This window comes from Phoenix dactylifera, chromosome 13, assembly GCF_051530095.1.
Source record: "Phoenix dactylifera cultivar Ajwa chromosome 13, Ajwa_hap1_PhDact_Kaust_v1.1, whole genome shotgun sequence".
Classification (NCBI taxonomy): Eukaryota; Viridiplantae; Streptophyta; class Magnoliopsida; order Arecales; family Arecaceae; genus Phoenix; species Phoenix dactylifera.
In genome coordinates, this window is record NC_143202.1 from 10,587,347 (window position 1) to 10,608,428 (window position 21,082).

Genomic DNA, 21,082 nt, shown 5'->3' on the forward strand with positions numbered 1-21,082 from the left:
CTCTAAGCAATAAACTAAAACCAGACGGTAGTCGCAGATGGTAGGTGCCCACAGCCACAGCAGCAACTTTTGCCCCGTTGCCAACCCGAAGGGTTACTGCACCTTCCGCCAGCCTTCTACTTTCCTTTAGACCCTGCATAGTAGTGCACAAATGAGCACTAGAACCAGAATCTATAATCCAACTAGAAGTAGAAGAAACCGTTAGATTAGTTTCAATTATGAGCAAGTCTATACCTTCTGAAGGTGTGTCACCTTTCTTGTTCTTCAGGCTCTCGAGGTATGAAGGACAGTTTCTCTTCCAGTGGCCGTCGACATTGCAGTGGAAACATTTTTCTTTGTCATTAGCCTTTTTCTTTTGAACTTCCTTCTTTGGCTTCTTGTCTTTCTTCTGCTTCTTCGTAGGCTTCTTTTTCTTCCAAGCAGACTTTCTCTTGGAACCAGAAGTCAACTCAGCAGCAAGGACATTGCCCCTTGAACCTTTCAAGGCTCCCTCAGCAGTTACCAACATGTTGATCAGTTCAGTCTTAGTGTATTCAATCTTATTCATGTGGTAGTTTACTATAAACTGACCAAATGAATCAGGAAGTGACTGTAGGATCAAATCCACTTGCAATTCCTTGTGCATGTTCATTCCGAGCTTCTCAAGCTCCTCTAGGTCCTTGATCATAGTCAGACCATGATCATGGACAGACTGCCCTTCGCGCATCTTTGTCTTGAAGAGCCTCTTGGACACTTCAAAACGAGCTGTGCGACTCTGCTCACCATACAACTCTTGCAGGTGTGCTAGTATGTCCCTAGCAGTCTTGAGATTCTCATGCTGGCATTGGAGTTCATTGGACATGGATGCCATCATATAGCATTTAACTCTAATGTCATCATCCATCCACTTTTGATGCATCTGACGCTGAACATCAGTAGGACGTGTTGGTAGTGTGGGGCTATCTGATTCGAGTATGTAGCCTATTTTCTCACAGTCCAAAACAATTTTGAGGTTTCTAAGCCAGTCCTTGTAAAGATTCCGGTCAATCGGTTCCGGTCAATCGGTTGGTCTCAAGAATACGGGTCAAAGGGTTTGAAGCTGACATTGTATCTGCAGAGAGTAAAGATTCTAGTTAGACTTTTGTACTTGATCATTAATCTGTTCTAAGGTCTTTTAGAACAAATGTATCTCCCACTATTTTTTCGAATTCCTCACACTCCCCTGGTAGGAAAACGGAAATCCTACACGACTAGGGTTTCTAGTGGGTACTGCGGTTCCACCGATTTACATGCCACCTCACCTAACAGTTATTGGTGACACATAGATTGATGAATGTACAACTCTCGTACAATGCTTCTCAAGCATGTTGCAGTGCAACTTGGTCTCTAAGCCATGAAAACCTCACCTAATAGTTATTGGTCCCATTTCTTAGTTAAGTCAGACCCACCGTATAACCGTAGGAATAAAGTCGTCATTGGGTCCTCACCTAACAGTTATTGGTGCCCAACCCCACCTTTACCCTACAACATCTCATGTCTATAGAGAGGTCCAGCCCCCCGATGCAACTTGCCCACTGTGTCCAGCCGAGACAAATCAACATCAGAAAGACCTTAGCAGCTCTACTACAGTGGAAGACCTATTGACTTAATATTGGTTAATCAGGTCTTAGTGTTTGCAACTTGAGCTCTTCATAAGAGGTAATCGAACAATTGGCCAGGTAAGCAGGTGGGAGGCTCCCCTTACTCAGAGAGTAAGGTCCTAATTAAGTAACCACCTTTCATACTTTCCTAGACACCAATTAGATCAATTAATCTAATATGACTTGTTCATGTCGGTTCACTCTCGACTTGATTGAGGAGGTTTTAGTTTAGGTCTCATTGGGTTTGCTACATCACATGTAAACCTATCTACCCGACTCTCATTCACATCACATGCAAACGGCACATTGCAGGCAGTTATAATCGCAGCAATAATTAAAGCTAAACTTTAAATAGGTGATGATCATGGATTCTAATTAGGTCATATTACAAGCACATGCACGTCAATCGATCAACTTGTCTTCAACTCTTGAATTGGTTCCAAGCCTCCTTGACTCGATCCTTGACCAACTCTTGATCCAATCGCCATCAACCGCTTAGACCCCTGCTCATCTCATGCATCATCTTCGACTTGATCGTTGACGTACATCACTTCACAGAAATACAACCAGATATAAAATAAAAATAAAAATAAATTATATCTCCCTTTTAGGAGGCACGCAGGCCTCTCAAAACATTAAATAAGATGCATGCAAGCATCTGAAAAATTACATGACATTGGAGATCACATCGCAGGTCTTTACATTTAATACCAAAAGGGTTTGAATCCTATGATCATCACCGCATGCAACAATTATAATTTTCAGATCTGAAAACTAACTGATTATCTTATGACATAGGTTGCTGATCATGCTAATCATGATTCTAAACTTTGTAATCCCATTAACAATGTAATTAGAATCATCTTTTTATCACATAAAAATCAGCATGTAAAAATCAGCACCCTAGGAAAAATCTGCATGCAGAAATTTTCAGCATGCATGATCATTCAATTTTCAGATCTAATAAGCCTTTAGATAATTAATTCTTACCTTAATCTACGATGCCTAGGCTCTGATACCACTGTTGGAAACCCGCCCATGCCGCTGATATTTCAAAAATTTCAGATGGCAGCGGAAGGGGCATGTGCGGGATCGACGTTCATCGCATGAACGTTGTTTCATGAACCGTTCGTAGTTGGGCAAGGATTAAAAACTTTTAAACACATTAGAAGATCAGATCTTCACCTTGTGCGGATAGATGATCACCGCAAATCTGAGTTCGTGGTTTAGGAAGAGGGTTCGCTTGAAGCCGTTCAAGTGTCTGGCCTCTACGGGTATCCACACGAAGCAGAGATCCGATCAAAGCTCTCTAGTCTTCCCGGGGTGCTAGCTCCCTTGCAAAGACTTCTTTTGATGGCTGATTTCCTCTCTTTCAATCAACCCTTGATTGTGCTTGAGAGGAGGAAGAAGAAAGGGGATCTTGAAGAAGAACCAAAGCCCCTACTGCAGCCTTTCTTTTCCCTGCGTTGGATGAAGGAAGGGAAGGGGAGGAGGCCGCCAAGGCTTCTTCTTTTCTTCCCTTTGCTTGCGGCTAAAACAAGGAGAGGGGAGAGGGTGGCTACGGCTGCAAGGAGGGGAGAAGAATCACCTAGGGCGCCGGCCCCTTTGCCCTTCTTTTATAACCATCTAGGGCTCCTACAAGTTAGGAGCCCTTGATGTATTACCAAGAGGGGCGCCGGCCCCTCTTGTTGCCGCACCAAAGGATCAAAGGAGGAGGGGCGTGAGCCCCTCCTTCATGGTTGCCCTAATCCTTATTAAGTAAGGATTGGGATGCCCTAATGTGGTCAAGCCCTAATCCAATTAGGCTTAGCCCAAAGGTGAACCAATTTGGATCCAATCTAGGTAAGTCCTAATCCAATTAGAACTTAAATCAATTTTGACTCAATTGAACTCTTCAATCCTAATCCAATTAGGAGTCTTATTGATTCATTAGATTAATAATTAATTATGACTTAAAAACCCTAATCCAAATTAGGACATATTTAATTTTAGTCCTAATCCAATTAGGACTCTATTTGAATCCGAAGTCCTAATCCAATTAGGATTTCTAGAATCCTATTCTAAGTAGGAATCCAAAGATGAATTCAAAATCCTAATCTAATTAGGATTGTAGGAATCCTACTCCAAGTAGGAATCCCAGTCCTACTCCAACTAGGATTTCCAGTCCTAATCCAATTAGGACTCTAGGAATCCTACTCGAAGTAGGACTCTTGTTTCAAGTCCAATTAATTAATTCTCATTGTTCCTTCTTCAACTTATTTATCAATCGAATTGATTACTCGTGATTCATAATCACTTTTCAACCATCGGATCGGTCAATACTTCTAGTGTGTATGACCCCATAGGTTCTATTCTGACTGGTAGTGAGATATATTGCGATCTCTATCACAATATCATTGAAAACTTCTTTCAATGGGTTGGAACGATTCCAACTCTACTCATTAGGGTTTATCGATCATCGAGATAATTCCTGTGAGTCCCACCATCCACCAGTGACACCTAGCAGCATGTAGTGGCTACCCAGTAGAATAGAATGATGAACCTCTAGGTGCAGTTATCATGTGATACAGTCCTACTATCGTAGATCCCTACAGGACGGAGGTCATGGACAACTCGTCAAACCCCATCGTCTGTCATATGTGAAGATTTTTTTGGACTTAAGTTCGAGAGTGGAAAACTCTATCTCCACTGTGCATACTGCTCCGGCCGAGATCTTACGAACTCAGTCTTATAAATCACATAGGATCTCTCCTTATCTATCAAGGTCGATAGATTCCTTATAGGTGCATACCCTACTCCTACAGTGAACTTACTGCAGCCAATCTACACTGCATGGACCCATATGGCTAGAGACCATGTATGTGTGCAGTCAAACTACAATAACCTCACTGTGAGTAGCCGAAGCACCGCAGGTCAAAGGACCAGTCACACTACTGCAACATCAAGCAAGTCACTGACGAGTGGATAGACATCCAAGTGACTTCTTGTATTGGTCACGCTCAGTACCCTTGTTCTTAACAAGCACCTGCACTATTACTTCAGTGTCGCCACACTGTGGACTCGAGTCTCGTCCATCCATAAGAAAAGTAATCTGTGCACTGATCTCATCGGATCGATCACCGTCCTCGTGATGATCCATCGATCAGGAGCGTTCAGAAATCAATCACTAATGATACATGGCTCAAATTCTCAACTCTTGAGAATATGCATCATCATCTTATTAATTTCTTGGACGATTCATAGACACAATAATAATATGAATGAAAAAGATGCCTTTCATTTATTCAATAATAATAAAGTCAAGTACAAATTATGTCCTAGAATTAATAATGTGTCAGCCAAAATTGGCTTCTAGGGCATACATCTAACAATAGTTTGCATCACATGTAAACCTATCTACCCGACTCTCATTCACATCACATGCAAACGGCACATTGCAGGCAGTTATAATCGCAGCATTAAGTAAAGCTAAACTTTAAATAGGTGATGATCATGGATTCTAATTAGGTCATATTACAAGCACATGCACGTCAATCGATCAACTGGTCTTCAACTCTTGAATTGGTCTCGAGCCTTCTTGATTCGATTCCTGATCAACTCTTGATCCTATTGCTATCAACCGCTAAGATCGCCGTTCATCTCATGGACTATCTTCGACTTGATCATTGACGTACATTACATCACAGAAATACAACCAGATATAAAAATAAAAATAATAATAAATTACATCCCCTTTTAGGAGGTACGCAGGCCTCTCAAAACATCAAATAAGATGCATGCAAGCATCTGAAAAATTACATGACATTGCAGATCACATCGCAGGTCTTTACAAGTGATACCAAAAGGGTTTGAATCCAATGATCATCACCACATGCAACAATTATAATTTTAAGATCTGAAACTTAATTGATTATGTTATGACATAGGTTGCTGATCATGCTAATCATGATTCTAAACCTTGTAATCTCATTAACAATGCAATTAGAATCATCATTTTATCACATAAAAATCATCATGCAAAAATCAGCACCCTTGAAAAATCTGTATGCAGAAAATTTTCAGCATGCATAACCTTTTAAATTTCAGATCTAAGATGCCTTTAGATAATTAATCCTTACCTTAATCTACGATGCCTAGGCTCTGATACCACTGTTAGAACCCGCCCATGCCGCAGAAAATTAAAAAAAAATTTAGATGGCAGCGGAAGACGCATGCGCGGGATCAACCGTTCATCACATGAACGTTGTTCAAAAACCGTTCGTAGTTAGATAAGGATTAAAAACTTTTAAACTATTAGGAAGATCAGATCTTCACCTTGTGTGGGTAGATGATCACCGCAAACTGATGATCGTGGTTTAGGATGAAGGTTCTGATCAGTTCTTTCAATTTTGAAAATAAACCACGCAATAGCACGTATCCCGTAGGATAGTGATTACGGGTGTCGGTCCACAGGGATTGGAGACAAGTTATTTTTCTTTTAAAAATAAATCAAAAAGAAGGATTTGCTAACTTGATTTAACTAAATTAATCTATGAGTACGAATTGAAATTTTATCAAAGTAAATAGATCTAGGGTTTGGAATCCACCACATAGCATTGCATCAAGGATTGTGTTCTTAGTTTTTATCTTTTGGAGAGGCATGCAATTTTGGCTACAAGCCTTTTAAAATAAAAACATAAAGAGTTTTAGGAAGATCCATCTTCGGTATAGCATGAAGTGTCTACCTAAGTATGCTAATCTAGGGTGTAGCACATCTCATCTTCCTAGGCATGGATCATCTTAGACTACTTTAGCAAACATGAATAGTAAATGGCATGCTCAAAGTTTAAACATCATAAAATAATGTTTCATTGAGAATGAGAATTTAAACAAACTCCAAAAAGATTAAAAGAGTAAGAACTACAATGCCCTGTTACATTGCTAGGGCTTCATCCAGCCCTAGACTAGACGTTTAGCCGCGCATGGTGGCCGGATGTCCTTCCATCTTCAAATGAAAGCCTTCACCTCCCATTCTTCCCAATATATCACAAACTATTCTCTCTCCTCCCCTCTCTCTTCTTTTTTTATTTCTTTCTCTCGGCTTTCTCCTTCTTCTTCTTCACCGAAACAGGGGTTCCCCTGTTTTCTTTCGAACCGAGCCCCCCCTTTTGCCACCGAACGCCCTCCTCCTTTTATAGCCGTCCGGAGTGCTCATTTGGGAAGGGAGAAGAGATTATGGGTGGCTGATTTCGGGGCGTGATGCCGGAGGGCAGTCGCGAATGAAGACGATGAAGGGCTGGATCTCGGGAGCTGGTTGCGGAAAAGGTGATCCGTGGATGATGAAGCTGGCTGCATCACGGCGGAAGCAGAGGCGGAGGAGGAGGCGATCATCCGGATGCGGTGCTTGGGTCACGGAAAAGCTGGGACGTTGCGAGATGCCGTGAGGATTGGTGATGACCCATGGGCTGGTGGGAGAAGAAACGGGTGCGTGAGGAAATTCGGACCGATTCTTGCGGCTTTGCTGGGGTGCTGGAGTTCCGGGAGGTGGATCCGGGTGGTTAATGGACGACGGAAGAGGCTGGACTGCCGGGATCTTGGATGCTCGGAACGGCAGCGCGGAGGCGGGGATGCAGGCGGAGAAAGAGGCGGAGGAACGGGAGGCTGACTGCACGCACGATGATCGTGGAGGAGCTGGTCGCCGGCTGCACCGCGTGTAGGATTTGCATCGCTGGCTGCTGGGAGTTGGCACGGGCGGCGGATCGACGCGGGATCAACGGGAAGAAGCGGAACGGCCCGGATGCACTGCGGGGGAGGGGGGGAAAGAAGATAAACAGTGGGATATCATTTATTAATTTATTTATTATTTGATTTATATATATACATAAATATATATATATATATTTGTAAAAACACTGTTCATATGAACAGTGTTTTCACGGGATACTGTTCATATGAACAGTAATTCTTTCCGAAATTATTTTTATTTATTTTATTATTTTATTATTATTATTTATTATTATTATTTTTTTATTTTTTTATTTTAAAATTATAAATTTTATATGAAGGCACGCAAGGCATTGGTTGGAAATTGACTTTGGGTTTGAGGTGGGTCATGATTGTTGATTCGCTTGAATTTGTTCTCGAGCCCAATGACATTTAATTCTTTCTATACCGCTTCAGATTGAACTCAACCAGATCAGACCGTGACTTAATAAAAGGGTTAATCAAATATTTTTCCATATAATTATAACTTTCAATCTAACCAGGACCAAAGCCCATTGAATTATACCCTTAGCTTGATTGCAACTCCATCAGGTTAATAATTCGGGTCAACACAATCTCCTCCTTATATGTTTTTATGAAAGATCTCAACCAGAAGAGAGACAAATTCAGAGTCTGTTTTAAGAAAAGTATTATTTACCTCTTACCATAATTTAAATTTATTTCATTGTTTATTCAATTTCATGGTAAAACAAGTAGTTATCCGTTTAAGAACATTGATAAGTGCTGGAAAAAGAATATTAAATTATAGATTAATCAGCACTTATCACACCCCCAAACCTATGTTTTGCTAGTCCTCGAGCAAAATGAAATTAAAGAAAAGCTCTAACTCACTTTCGCAGGCATCGCGATTGCATTTACCATATGCAACAAGGCTTTAAACCCCTAGGTTACCCTAGTGGACGAGTTATAGTCTCGTGAGGATTTCCAGTGAAGATACCCACAAACTTCAATATCATTTATTGTTATGATTAATTTGTTGTTGTTGTTTTTTTTTTTTTTAATTCGATTGATGAAACTTCAAATTCCAAGTGCATACTAGCTAGAAAAAAGAAAAAAAAAACTTTTTTTTTTAATTAAAATCTAATTTAAGATACATAAATGATAAGAATTTCAAAGCACACACGGTTTTATTTACTAAGTCAGCCCAAATTCTAGATTAGTATGCAATCTAAGTTAAAGTCATTAAGTTTCCGTTTAGGGAGTTGTAAGACTTATTTATACTGGAGTGCTCGGTGAAATCTGGACCGTACACAAGCTAAGGGTTCGAATCTCTAAAATATTGTTAATACTAGTAGTTTCCAAGGATTGGTCGAAAAGACCTACTCACTGATTCAAAATCATCTTATCTGCAGGATTTCGAGAGTTGTGGATGTTTACTTTAGTACCTCACGGGCTTTATCTGTAATATTCCAGTTTACTCGAATTTTTACAACGACGGCTTTCACACTATTGTCTTTTCGGTCAATACAACATTTTTTTTTCCTTTTTTTTTTCTTTTTTTTTTTAATAAAGGTATATAAATTGTGCACTTTTACTCTTGTGGTGATTTCTCCGTGTAACGAGCAATCAGTCAACAACTCTCACACCAGAGGGCATAAGGTGTCGGCCATCAAGACTCCCCTACGGACTGTTGGGAACCCGCCCATGCCGCTGATATTTCAAAACAAAAATCAGATGGCAGCGGAATCGGCATGCACGGGTTCGACGTTCATCGCATGAACGTTGTTTCTAGACCTTTCGTAATTAGGTAAGAATTAAAACTTTTAAAACTATTAGGAAGATCAAATCTTCACCTTGCGTGGGTAGATGATCACCGCAAATCTGAATTCGTGGTTTTGGAAGAGGGTTCGCTTGAAGCCGTTCAAACGTCCGGCCTCTACGGGTATCCACACGAAGCAGGATCCGATCCAAGCTCTCTATCTCACCGGGGTGCTAGCTCCCTTGCAGAGATAGCTTTTGATGGCTGATCTCCTCTCTTTCAATCAACCCTTGATTGTGCTTGAGAGGAGGAAGAAGAAGGATGAAGATGGGAAGAAGATCAAAAGCCCCTGCAGCCTTCTTCTTTTTCCATGCGTTGGAGCCAAGGAAGAAGACCAAGAGGAGGGAGACGCCTCCTCTTCTTTTCCCTTTGCTGATGGCGGCTGAACCAAGGAGAGATGGAGAGGGGGTGGCCACGTGATGAAGAGGAGAAAGGTCCATCTAGGGCGCCGGCCCTAGTCCTCCTTTAATAAGGATGAAGGGCTCCTACAAGTTAGAAGCCCTTGACTACTTTCCAAGAGGGGGCGCCGGCCCCCTTCTCTCTTCATGTCGCACCAACTAAGTGAAGAGGGGCTGATGCCCCTCTTACTTGGTTAACCCAATCCTCTTCCAAAAAGGATTAGGCGCCTCTCTCATGGTTTAATCCTAATCTAATTAGGATTAGCCAAATTTGGGTTCAATCTACGCTAGTCCTAATCCAATTAGGACTTGAATGAATCATGACTTAATTGAACTCTTCAATCCTAATCCAATTAGGAGTCATGTTGATTCATTAGATTAATAATTAATTTAGACTTAAGGAATCCTAATCCAATTAGAATTTGTTTAATTTTAGTCCTAATCCAATTAGGACTTTATTTGAATTCGAAGTCCTAATCCAATTAGGATTTCTAGGAATCCTACTCCAAGTAGGAATCCAATTTTAATTCAAAGTTCCTAATCTCATTAGGATTGTAGGAATCCTATTCCAAGTAGGAATCCCAGTCCTACTCCAACTAGGATTCCCAGTCCTAATCCAATTAGGACTCTAGGAATCCTACCCAAAGTAGGATTCTTGTTTCAAGTCCAATTAATTAATTCCCTTTCCTTCTTCAACTTCTTATCAATCAAATTGATTACTTGTGATTCCTAATCACGATTTCAACCATCGGATCGGTCAATACTTCTAGTGTGTGTGACCCCATAGGTTCTACTCTGACTGGTAGTGAGATATATTGTGATCTCTATCTCAATATCATTGAAAACTCCTTTCAATGGGTTGGAACGATTCCAACTCAACTCATTAGGGTTTATCGATCATCAAGATAATCCCTATGAGTCCCACCATCCACCAGTGACACCTAGCAGCATGTAGTGGCTACCCAGTAGAATAGAAAGATGAACCTCTAGGTGCAGTTAACGTGTGATACAGTCCTACTATCGTGGATCCCTACAGGACGGAGGTCATGGACAACTCGTCAAACCCCATCGTCTGTCATATGTCAAGATTTATTCGACTCGAGTTCGATAGTGGAAAACTCTTTCTCCACTTTATATTACTGCCCTGGCCAAGGTCTTAGAACTCAGTCTAACAAATCACATAGGATCACTCCTCTTCTATCAAGGTCGATAGATTCCTTATAGGTGCATACCCTACTCCTACAGTGAACTTACTGCAGCCAATCTACACTGCATGGACCCATATGGCTAGAGACCATGTATGTGTGCAGTCAAACTACAATAACCTCACTGTGAGTAGCCGAAGCACCGCAGGTCAAAGGACCAGTCACACTACTGCAACATCAAGCAAGTCACTGACGAGTGGATAGACATCCAAGTGACTTCTTGTCTTGGTCACGCTCAGTACCCTTGTTCTCTAACAAGCACCTGCACTATCACTTCAGTGTCCCTACACTGTGGACTCAAGTCTCGTCCATCCAGAAGGAGAGTGATCTGTGCACTGATCGGATTGATCACCGTCCTCGTGATGATCCATTGATCAGGAGCATTTAGAAATTAATCACCAATGATACATGGCTCAAATTCTCAACTCTTGAGAATATGTATCATCATCTTATTAATTTCTTGGACGATTCATAGACACATAAACAATATGAATGAAAGGATGCCTTTTATTTATTCAATAATAAATAGTCAAGTACAAAATTATGTCCCTAGAATCAACAATGTGTCAGCCAAATTGGCTTCTAGGGCATACATCTAACAATCTCCCACTTGCACTAAAGCCAATTGGTCATATATCTTAGGCCCATCTTCTCAAGGTGGGATTCAGTCTTTTGCTGACTCAGCTGCTTAGTGAACGGGTCTGCCACGTTATCCGCAGAGTCTACTCTCTGCATTTCTTCTCAACATAGTCGCGTATGAGATGGAAGCGCCGTTCTATGTGCTTGGACTTCTGATGAGACCATGGCTTCATAGCTAGTGCTATGGTGCCAATGTTATCACAGTAAAGTGTTATGACATCTAATGACATTACACCTAACTCTGCAATTAACTTTTAATCAGAAGGTTTCCACTGCACCCTTAGATACGGCTTAACATTCAGCTTCTAAGGTAGAATCTATAATGATCGGTTGTTTGGAACTCTTCCAATTTACTGAACCACAATTGCACATATTCTGATGTAGACTTTCTATCATCAATATGTGTGCATCCTTCTACCTTCAACTCTGATCTTCTCCCAAAGACCAAGAACATGTCCTTAGTTCTTCTCAAGTACTTAAGACTGTTCTTCACAGCTATCCAGTGTTCTTCACCTGGATTCGACTGATATCTGCTTGTGACACTCACAGCAAGAGCTATATCAGGTCGTGTACATAGCATGGCATACATGAGGCTTCCTATTGCCGATGCATAAGGAATCTTGCTCATGCGTTGAATCTCTTCAGATGTGTTGGGGCACATCTTCTTGGAGAGATGAATTCCATGCCTTAGGGGTAAGAGACCCCTCTTGGAGTTTTCCATGCTGAACCTCTTCAGCACCTCCTCTATGTACATTTTCTGTGAAAGGCCAAGCATCCTTTTAGATCTATCTCTATAGACCTTTATTCCCAAAATATAGGATGCTTCCCCAAGGTCTTTCATGGAGAATTCTTTTGACAACCAGACCTTAACCGAGGTTAGCATGGGAATATCATTCCCTATTAGGAGAATGTCATCTACGTACAGTACGAGAAAAACGACAGCACTCCCACTAACCTTTTTGTAAACACACGGTTCCTCTTCGTTTTTGATGAAATCAAACGTTTTGATTGCGTCATCGAAACGAGTGTTCCAACTCCGAGATGCTTGCTTTAGTCCATAGATGGACCTTTGCAGCTTGCAGACCTTGTGATCTCCATCACTGGAAGTGAAACCCAAAGGCTGTTCCATATAGATATCTTCATCAAGATATCCATTCAGGAAAGCAGTTTTCACATCCATCTGCCAGATTTCATAATCATGAAATGCTGCAATGGCAAGCAATGTTCGGATGGATTTTAGCATGGCTACAGGTGAAAAGGTCTCCTGATAGTCAATGCCTTCGCGCTGACTATACCCTTTCGCCACAAGCCTTGCCTTATAGGTCTCTACCTCTCCATCCGAACCTATCTTCCTTTTGTAGATCCATTTGCATCCAATAGGTACAATACCTTCTGGTGGGTCTACTAAGGTCCAGACTTGGTTGGAATGCATGGAGTCTAACTCTGACTTCATAGCTTCCAGCCATTTTTCGGAATCGATATCAGATATCGCCTCGTTGTAGGTTTTGGGATCTTGTGTATGATCCCTATCTCCCACTAGGAACATTTCCTTGGTATCCTCTTCTAGTATACCTAAGTATCTATCGGGAGGATGGGAGACCCTACTAAATCTACGAGGTGGTCGAGGGACATCGTGTACTGGCTCTTTATGAATGGGTTCTATAGGATCCATGACTCGTTGCTTTTCAGAGACTTTCTCTTCAAGCTCAATTTTCCTCCCACTGCCTCTATCAAGGATAAACTGATTTTCCAAGAAGATGGCATGACGGCTCACAAACACATTGTGATCCTCTGAGACGTAAAAATTGTATCCTAATGACTCTTTAGGATATCCTATAAAACGAGCACTTATGGTCCTAGCCTCTAACTTGTCCGCCTGTAGTCTCTTGACATGGGCCGGACATCCCCAAATCTTGAGATGACCCAGACTTGGTTTCTTACCATGCCATATCTCATACGGTGTGGTAGGAACGGATTTAGAGGGAACTCTATTCAATAAATAAATCGCTGTGAGTAAGGCATCTCCCCCAAGGAACATAGGTAAATCAGTGAAGCTCATCATGGACCTGACCATGTCCAACAGGGTCCGATTCCTCCTCTCTGACACCCCGTTGAGTTGAGGTGTACCCGGAGGTGTCCATTGTGAGACTATGCCATTTTCTTTGAGATAGTTCCGGAATTCCCCACTAAGGTATTCTCCTCCTCGATCTGATCGAAGAGCCTTAAGAGGTTTTCCAGTTTGTTTTTCTACTTCATTTTTGAACTCTTTGAACTTTTCAAAGGATTCAGACTTGTGTCTCATAAGATACACATACCCATACCGTGAATAATCATCGGTAAAGGTAATGAAGTAAGAATAACGTCCCCTGGCAAGCACATCGAATGGGCCACATACATCTGTATGTACTAGGGTAAGTATTTCAGTGGTCCTCTCTCCATGTCCTACAAAGGGCAGTCTAGCCATTTTTCCTTGAAGACAGGACTCGCAAACTGGATATGACTCGGAAGTCAATGAGCCGAGAAGCCCATCTTTATCCATTTTGTTCATCCTATCCTCTCCAATATGGCCAAGTCTGAGGTGCCACAAATATCTTTGGTTTATCTCATCTCTGGATCTTTTGGATCCTTTGGCACTCACTTCTTGCTCGGTAACATTCACAGATACATCCATATGTAAATGATAGAGACTGTCAATCATAAAACCACGTGCGACTATTTTATTTCTTAAATAAATAGAACAGCAGTCTTTGTCAAATGTAAAAACATGACCTTCCTGTGCTAGACATGAAACAGAAATCAAATTTCTGCTAGCAACAGGTACATAATAGCAGTCTCTAAGTATTAAACTAAATCAAGACGGAGTCGCAGATGGTAGGTGCCCACAGCCACAGCAGCAACTTTTGCCCCGTTGCCAACCCTAAGGGTTACCGCACCTTCTGCCAGCCTTCTACTTTCCTTTAGACCCTGCATGGTAGTGCACAGATGAGCACTAGAACCAGAATCTATAACCCAACTAGAAGTAGAAGAAACCGTTAGATTAGTTTCAATTATGAGCAAGTCTATACCTTCTGAAGGTGTGTCACCTTTCTTATTCTTCAGGCTCTCGAGGTATGAAGGACAGTTTCTCTTTCAGTGGCCTTCGACATTGCAGTGGAAACATTTTCCTTTGTCGTTAGCCTTTTTCTTTTGAACTTCCTTCTTTGGCTTCTTGTCTTTCTTCTGCTTCTTAGCAGGCTTCTTTTTTTTCTTCCAAGTAGACTTTCTCTTGGAACCAGAAGTCAACTCAGCAACAAGGACATTGCCCCTTGAACCTTTCAAGGCTCCCTCAGCAGTTACCAGCATGTTGATTAGTTCAGTCTTAGTGCATTCAATCTTATTCATGTGGTAGTTTACTATAAACTGACCAAATGAATCAGGAAGTGACTGTAGGATCAAATCCACTTGTAATTCCTTGTGCATGTCCATACCGAGCTTCTCAAGCTCCTCTAGGTCCTTGATCATAGTCAGACCGTGATCATGGACAGACTGCCCCTCGCGCATCTTCGCTTTGAAGAGCCTCTTGGACACTTCAAAACGAGCTGTGCGACTCTGCTCACCATACAACTCTTGCAGGTATGCCAGTATGTCCCTAGCAATCTTTATATTTTCATGCTGGCATTGGAGTTCATTAGACATGGATGCCATCATATAGCATTTTACTCTAATGTCATCATCCAACCACTTTTTATGCATTTCACGCTGAACATCAGTAGGACGTGCTGGTAGTGTGGGGATATCTGAATCGAGTATGTAGCCTATCTTCTCACAGTCCAAAACTATTTTGAGATTCCTAAGCCAGTCTTTGTAATTGGTTCCGGTCAGTCGGTTGGTCTCAAGAATACGGGTCAAAGGGTTTGAAGCCGACATTGTATCTGCAGAGAGTAAAGATTCTAGTTAGACTTTTGTACTTGATCCTAATCTGTTCTAAGGTCTTTTAGAACAAATGTAACTCCCACTATTTTCTCGAATCCCTCACACTCCCCTGGTAGGGAAACGAAAATCCCACACGACTAGGATTTCTAATGGGTACTGCGGTCCCACCGATTTACATGCCACCTCACCTAACAGTTATTGGTGACACATAGATGGATGAGTGTACAACTCTTGTACAATGCTTCTCAAGCATGTTGCAGTGTAACTTGGTCTCTAAGCCATGAAGACCTCACCTAACAGTTATTGGTCCCATTTCTTAGTTAAGTCAGACCCACCGTATAACCGTAGGAATAAAGTCGTCATTGGGTCCTCACCTAACAGTTATTGGTGCCCAACCCCACCTTTACCCTACAACATCTCATGTCTATAGAGAGGTCCAGCCCCCCGATGCAACTTGACCACTGTGTCCAGCCGAGACAAATCAACATCAGAAAGGCCTTAGCAGCTCTACTACAGTGGAAGACCTATTGACTTAATATTGGTTAATCAGGTCTTAGTGTTTGCAACTTGAGCCCTTCATAAGAGGTAATCGAACAATTGGCCAGGTAAGCAGGTGGGAGGCTCCCCTTACTCAGAGAGTAAGGTCCTAATTAAGTAACCACCTTTCATGCTTTCCTAGACACCAATTAGATCAATTAATCTAATATGACTTGCTCATGTCGGTTCACTCTCGACTTGATTGAGGAGGTTTTGATTTAGGTTTCAATTGGGTTTGCTACATCACATGTAAACCTATCTACCCGACTCGCACATCACATGCAAACGGCACATCACAGGCAGTTATAATCGCAGCATCAAATTAAAGCTAAACTTTAACTAGGTGATGATCATGGATTCTAATTAGGTCGTATTACAAGCACATGCACATCAATCGATCAAGTGGTCTTCAACTCTTGAATTGGTTCCAAGCCTCCTTGATTCGATCCTTGATCAACTCTTGATCCCATCGCCATCAACCGCTTAGATCACCTTTCATCTCATGCCTTTGCTTCAACTTGATCGTTGATGTACATCACATCACAGAAATACAACCAGATGTAAAATAAAAATAAAAATAATTTACATCTCCTTTTAGGAGGCACGCAGGCCTCTCAAAACATCAAACAAGATGCATGCAAGCATCTGAAAAATTACATGACATCGCAGATCACATCGCAGGTCATTACATTTGATACCAAAAGGGTTTGAATCCTATGATCATCACCGTATGCAACAATTATAATTTTCAGATCTGAAAACTAACTGATTATATCATGACATAGGTCACTGATCATGCTAATCATGATTCTAAACTTTGTAATCCCATTAACAATGCAATTAGAATCATCTTTTTATCACATAAAAATCAGCATGTAAAAAATCAGCACCCCTGAAAAATCTGCATGCAGAATTTTTCAGCATGCATGATCATTCAATTTTCAGATCTAATAAGCCTTTAGATATTTAATTCTTACCTTAATCTACGAAGCCTATGCTCTGATACCACTGTTGGGAACCCGCCCATGCCGCTGATATTTCAAAACAAAAATCAGATGACAGCGGAATCGGCATGCACAAGTTCGACGTTCATCGCATGAACGTTGTTTCTAGACCTTTCGTAATTAGGTAAGAATTAAAACTTTTAAAACTATTAGGAAGATCAAATCTTCACCTTGCGCGGGTAGATGATCACCGCAAATCTGAATTCGTGGTTTTGGAAGAGGGTTCGCTTGAAGCCGTTCAAACGTCCGGCCTCTACGGGTATCCACACGAAGCAGGATCCGATCCAAGCTCTCTATCTCACCGGGGTGCTAGCTCCCTTGCAGAGATAGCTTTTGATGGCTGATCTCCTCTCTTTCAATCAACCCTTGATTGTGCTTGAGAGGAGGAAGAAGAAGGATGAAGATGGGAAGAAGATCAAAAGCCCCTGCAGCCTTCTTCTTTTTCCATGCGTTGGAGCCAAGGAAGAAGACCAAGAGGAGGGAGACGCCTCCTCTTCTTTTCCCTTTGCTGATGGCGGCTGAACCAAGGAGAGATGGAGAGGGGGTGGCCACGTGATGAAGAGGAGAAAGGTCCATCTAGGGCGCCGGCCCTAGTCCTCCTTTAATAAGGATGAAGGGCTCCTACAAGTTAGGAGCCCTTGACTACTTTCCAAGAGGGGGCGCCGGCCCCCTTCTCTCTTCATGTCGCACCAACTAAGTGAAGAGGGGCTGATGCCCCTCTTACTTGGTTAACCCAATCCTCTTCCAAAAAGGATTAGGTGCCTCTCTCATGGTTTAATCCTAATCTAATTAGGATTAGCCAAATTTGGGTTCAATCTACGCTAGTCCTAATCCAATTAGGACTTGAATGAATCATGACTTAATTGAACTCTTCAATCCTAATCCAATTAGGAGTCATGTTGATTCATTAGATTAATAATTAATTTAGACTTAAGGAATCCTAATCCAATTAGGATTTGTTTAATTTTAGTCCTAATCCAATTAGGACTTTATTTGAATTCGAAGTCCTAATCCAATTAGGATTTCTAGGAATCCTACTCCAAGTAGGAATCCAATTTTAATTCAAAGTTCCTAATCTCATTAGGATTGTAGGAATCCTATTCCAAGTAGGAATCCCAGTCCTACTCCAACTAGGATTTCCAGTCCTAATCCAATTAGGACTCTAGGAATCCTACCCAAAGTAGGATTCTTGTTTCAAGTCCAATTAATTAATTTCCTTTCCTTCTTCAACTTCTTATCAATCAAATTGATTACTTGTGATTCCTAATCACGATTTCAACCATCGGATCGGTCAATACTTCTAGTGTGTGTGACCCCATAGGTTCTACTCTGACTGGTAGTGAGATATATTGTGATCTCTATCTCAATATCATTAAAAACTCCTTTCAATGGGTTGGAACGATTCCAACTCAACTCATTAGGGTTTATCGATCATCAAGATAATCCCTATGAGTCCCACCATCCACCAGTGACACCTAGCAGCATGTAGTGGCTACCCAGTAGAATAGAAAGATGAACCTCTAGGTGCAGTTAACGTGTGATACAGTCCTACTATCGTGGATCCCTACAGGACGGAGGTCATGGACAACTCGTCAAACCCCATCGTCTGTCATATGTCAAGATTTATTCGACTCGAGTTCGATAGTGGAAAACTCTTTCTCCACTTTATATTACTGCCCTGGCCAAGGTCTTAGAACTCAGTCTAACAAATCACATAGGATCACTCCTCTTCTATCAAGGTCGATAGATTCCTTATAGGTGCATACCCTACTCCTACAGTGAACTTACTGCAGCCAATCTACACTGCATGGACCCATATGGCTAGAGACCATGTATGTGTGCAGTCAAACTACAATAACCTCACTGTGAGTAGCCGAAGCACCGCAGGTCAAAGGACCAGTCACACTACTGCAACATCAAGCAAGTCACTGACGAGTGGATAGACATCCAAGTGACTTCTTGTCTTGGTCACGCTCAGTACCCTTGTTCTCTAACAAGCACCTGCACTATCACTTCAGTGTCCCTACACTGTGGACTCAAGTCTCGTCCATCTAGAAAGAGAGCGATCTGTGCACTAATCGGATCGATCACCGTCCTCGTGATGATCCATTGATCAGGAGCATTTAGAAATTAATCACCAATGATACATGGCTCAAATTCTCAACTCTTGAGAATATGTATCATCATCTTATTAATTTCTTGGACGATTCATAGACACATAAACAATATGAATGAAAGGATGCCTTTTATTTATTCAATAATAAATAGTCAAGTACAAAATTATGTCCCTAGAATCAACAATGTGTCAGCCAAATTGGCTTCTAGGGCATACATCTAACACGGACTTATGCTCGGAGTCCTCATCACAAGCCCACTTGATCTTTGACAATAGGTAGCCCTTTTCGATGTTCCTGACTAAATCCATTTTTATTGATGTTTTTTTTTTTTTTGTGGATTAGATAAGTATGATTCATCAGGGTCCAAGGTTGCTACCATTCTCTCAACATAATGTCAAGCCTAAACCTTAGAAGAGTTGGCCAGTGTGTAGTGAAATTCCAAAGTATTAATTAGCTTACAACTCCCTAAGAGAGACTTAATAAAAAGAACTTAAATTTGTATTACTTCCCACTAGTCATTGGGCTTTTTAGATTTTATATACCTTGTGTGTTTATCATTCTCGCATAAATGTATATAAATTAGGGTTTTTTTTTTAACAAAAACTTTTTTTAATAACTTTTTTTTTATTTTATAAAAAATAAACACATTTTTTTTAAAAAAATATTTTTTATTTTTTATTTTTTTTCTTTTTTTAAAAAATGATTTTTTATTATTATTATTTTTTTATTTTTTTTAATTTTTTATTTTTTATTTTTTTTATTTTTATTATTATTATTTTTTTTTTTTGGAATGAAAATCAAGATGAATACCCCCAAACCTAAACCTAATATTGTCCTCAATGTTAAGAAATAATCTAAGAGAATTGGGTTGCCTCCCAACAAGCGCTAAGTTTATTGTCTTCAGCCAGACATAGTGAGATAGTTTTTGCATCTCCTTCTATGAGGTCATCTATTTTGTCTATCATAAAACACTCAATTTTCCTTGCGGGTTGGTCGGCCGCATTGAACACATTTAATTTTACCTTCATGTTCCCAAATGATATGTTCATTACCCCTGTTCTACAATTGATGCATGCATTGGCTGTTGCTAAAAAGGGCCGCCCAAGGATCACGGGGATTTGTTTATTAGGATTGGGCTCATATTCCATATCAAGGACAATGAAATCTACTGGAAAATAAAATTTGTCTACCTTGACAAGAACATCTTCAATTATCCCACGTGGTGTTTTTACAGATCGATCAGCCAATTGAAGGGATACCGAGGTTGGTTTTAACTCACCTAAATCAAGTTTCTCATAAACTGAATAAGGTAAAAGGTTGACACTTGCCCCTAGATCTAAGAGTGCTCGATCAATGAAATTATTTCCTAAGACACAGGAGATCGTGGGAGCACCAGGATCTTTGAATTTTGGAGGGGTGTTGTGTTGGAGAATTGAACTCACTTGCTCAGTTAGGAAGACCTTTTTAGGCACATGTGTCCTAAATTTTCGCTTTTGTGTACAAAGGTCTTTGAGAAATTTGGCATAGGAGGAAACTTGTCTGATGGCATCAAGGAGTGGGAGGTTGATTTTAACTTGTTTGAAGACCTCCATCATCTCTTCTAATGAGGTTCCCTTTTTGCCAAATGGAGAGGGTGAAGTAAGAGCTTCAGAAAATGGGGCCTTTGGGATGTGAGTTTTGGCAGAAGATGGACTAGCTGAAGAAGAAGAAGAAGGTTTTAGATTTTCATTTGACATATTTCTATCCTCTTCTTCACCTTCCTTATTGTTGTCCTCCCCAATCTTATTGTCTATTATACGTCCACTCCTTAGGGTAGTCAAAGCATTGGCTTGTTCATGATGAATTGCATTTAGTTGATTTTCTTGAGCCATGTATTGTCCCCTAGGATTACTTAGTGGTTGGCTTGGAAGCTTTCCTTCCTCTCGCTTGTTTAGTGCATTAGCTAGTTGACCCATTTGGGATTCTAGCTTGGCGATTGATTGCGTGTGAGAGTGCACTAATTGTGTAATGGTTTCTAAACCTTGAAGGGCGTTCAACACTTTCTCCTCAAAGGCTGTGTTTCTTTGGGGTGGAGGAGAAGTGTGTTGAAATTGGGATGGGCTAGAACAAATAGTACACACTTGTGCTTG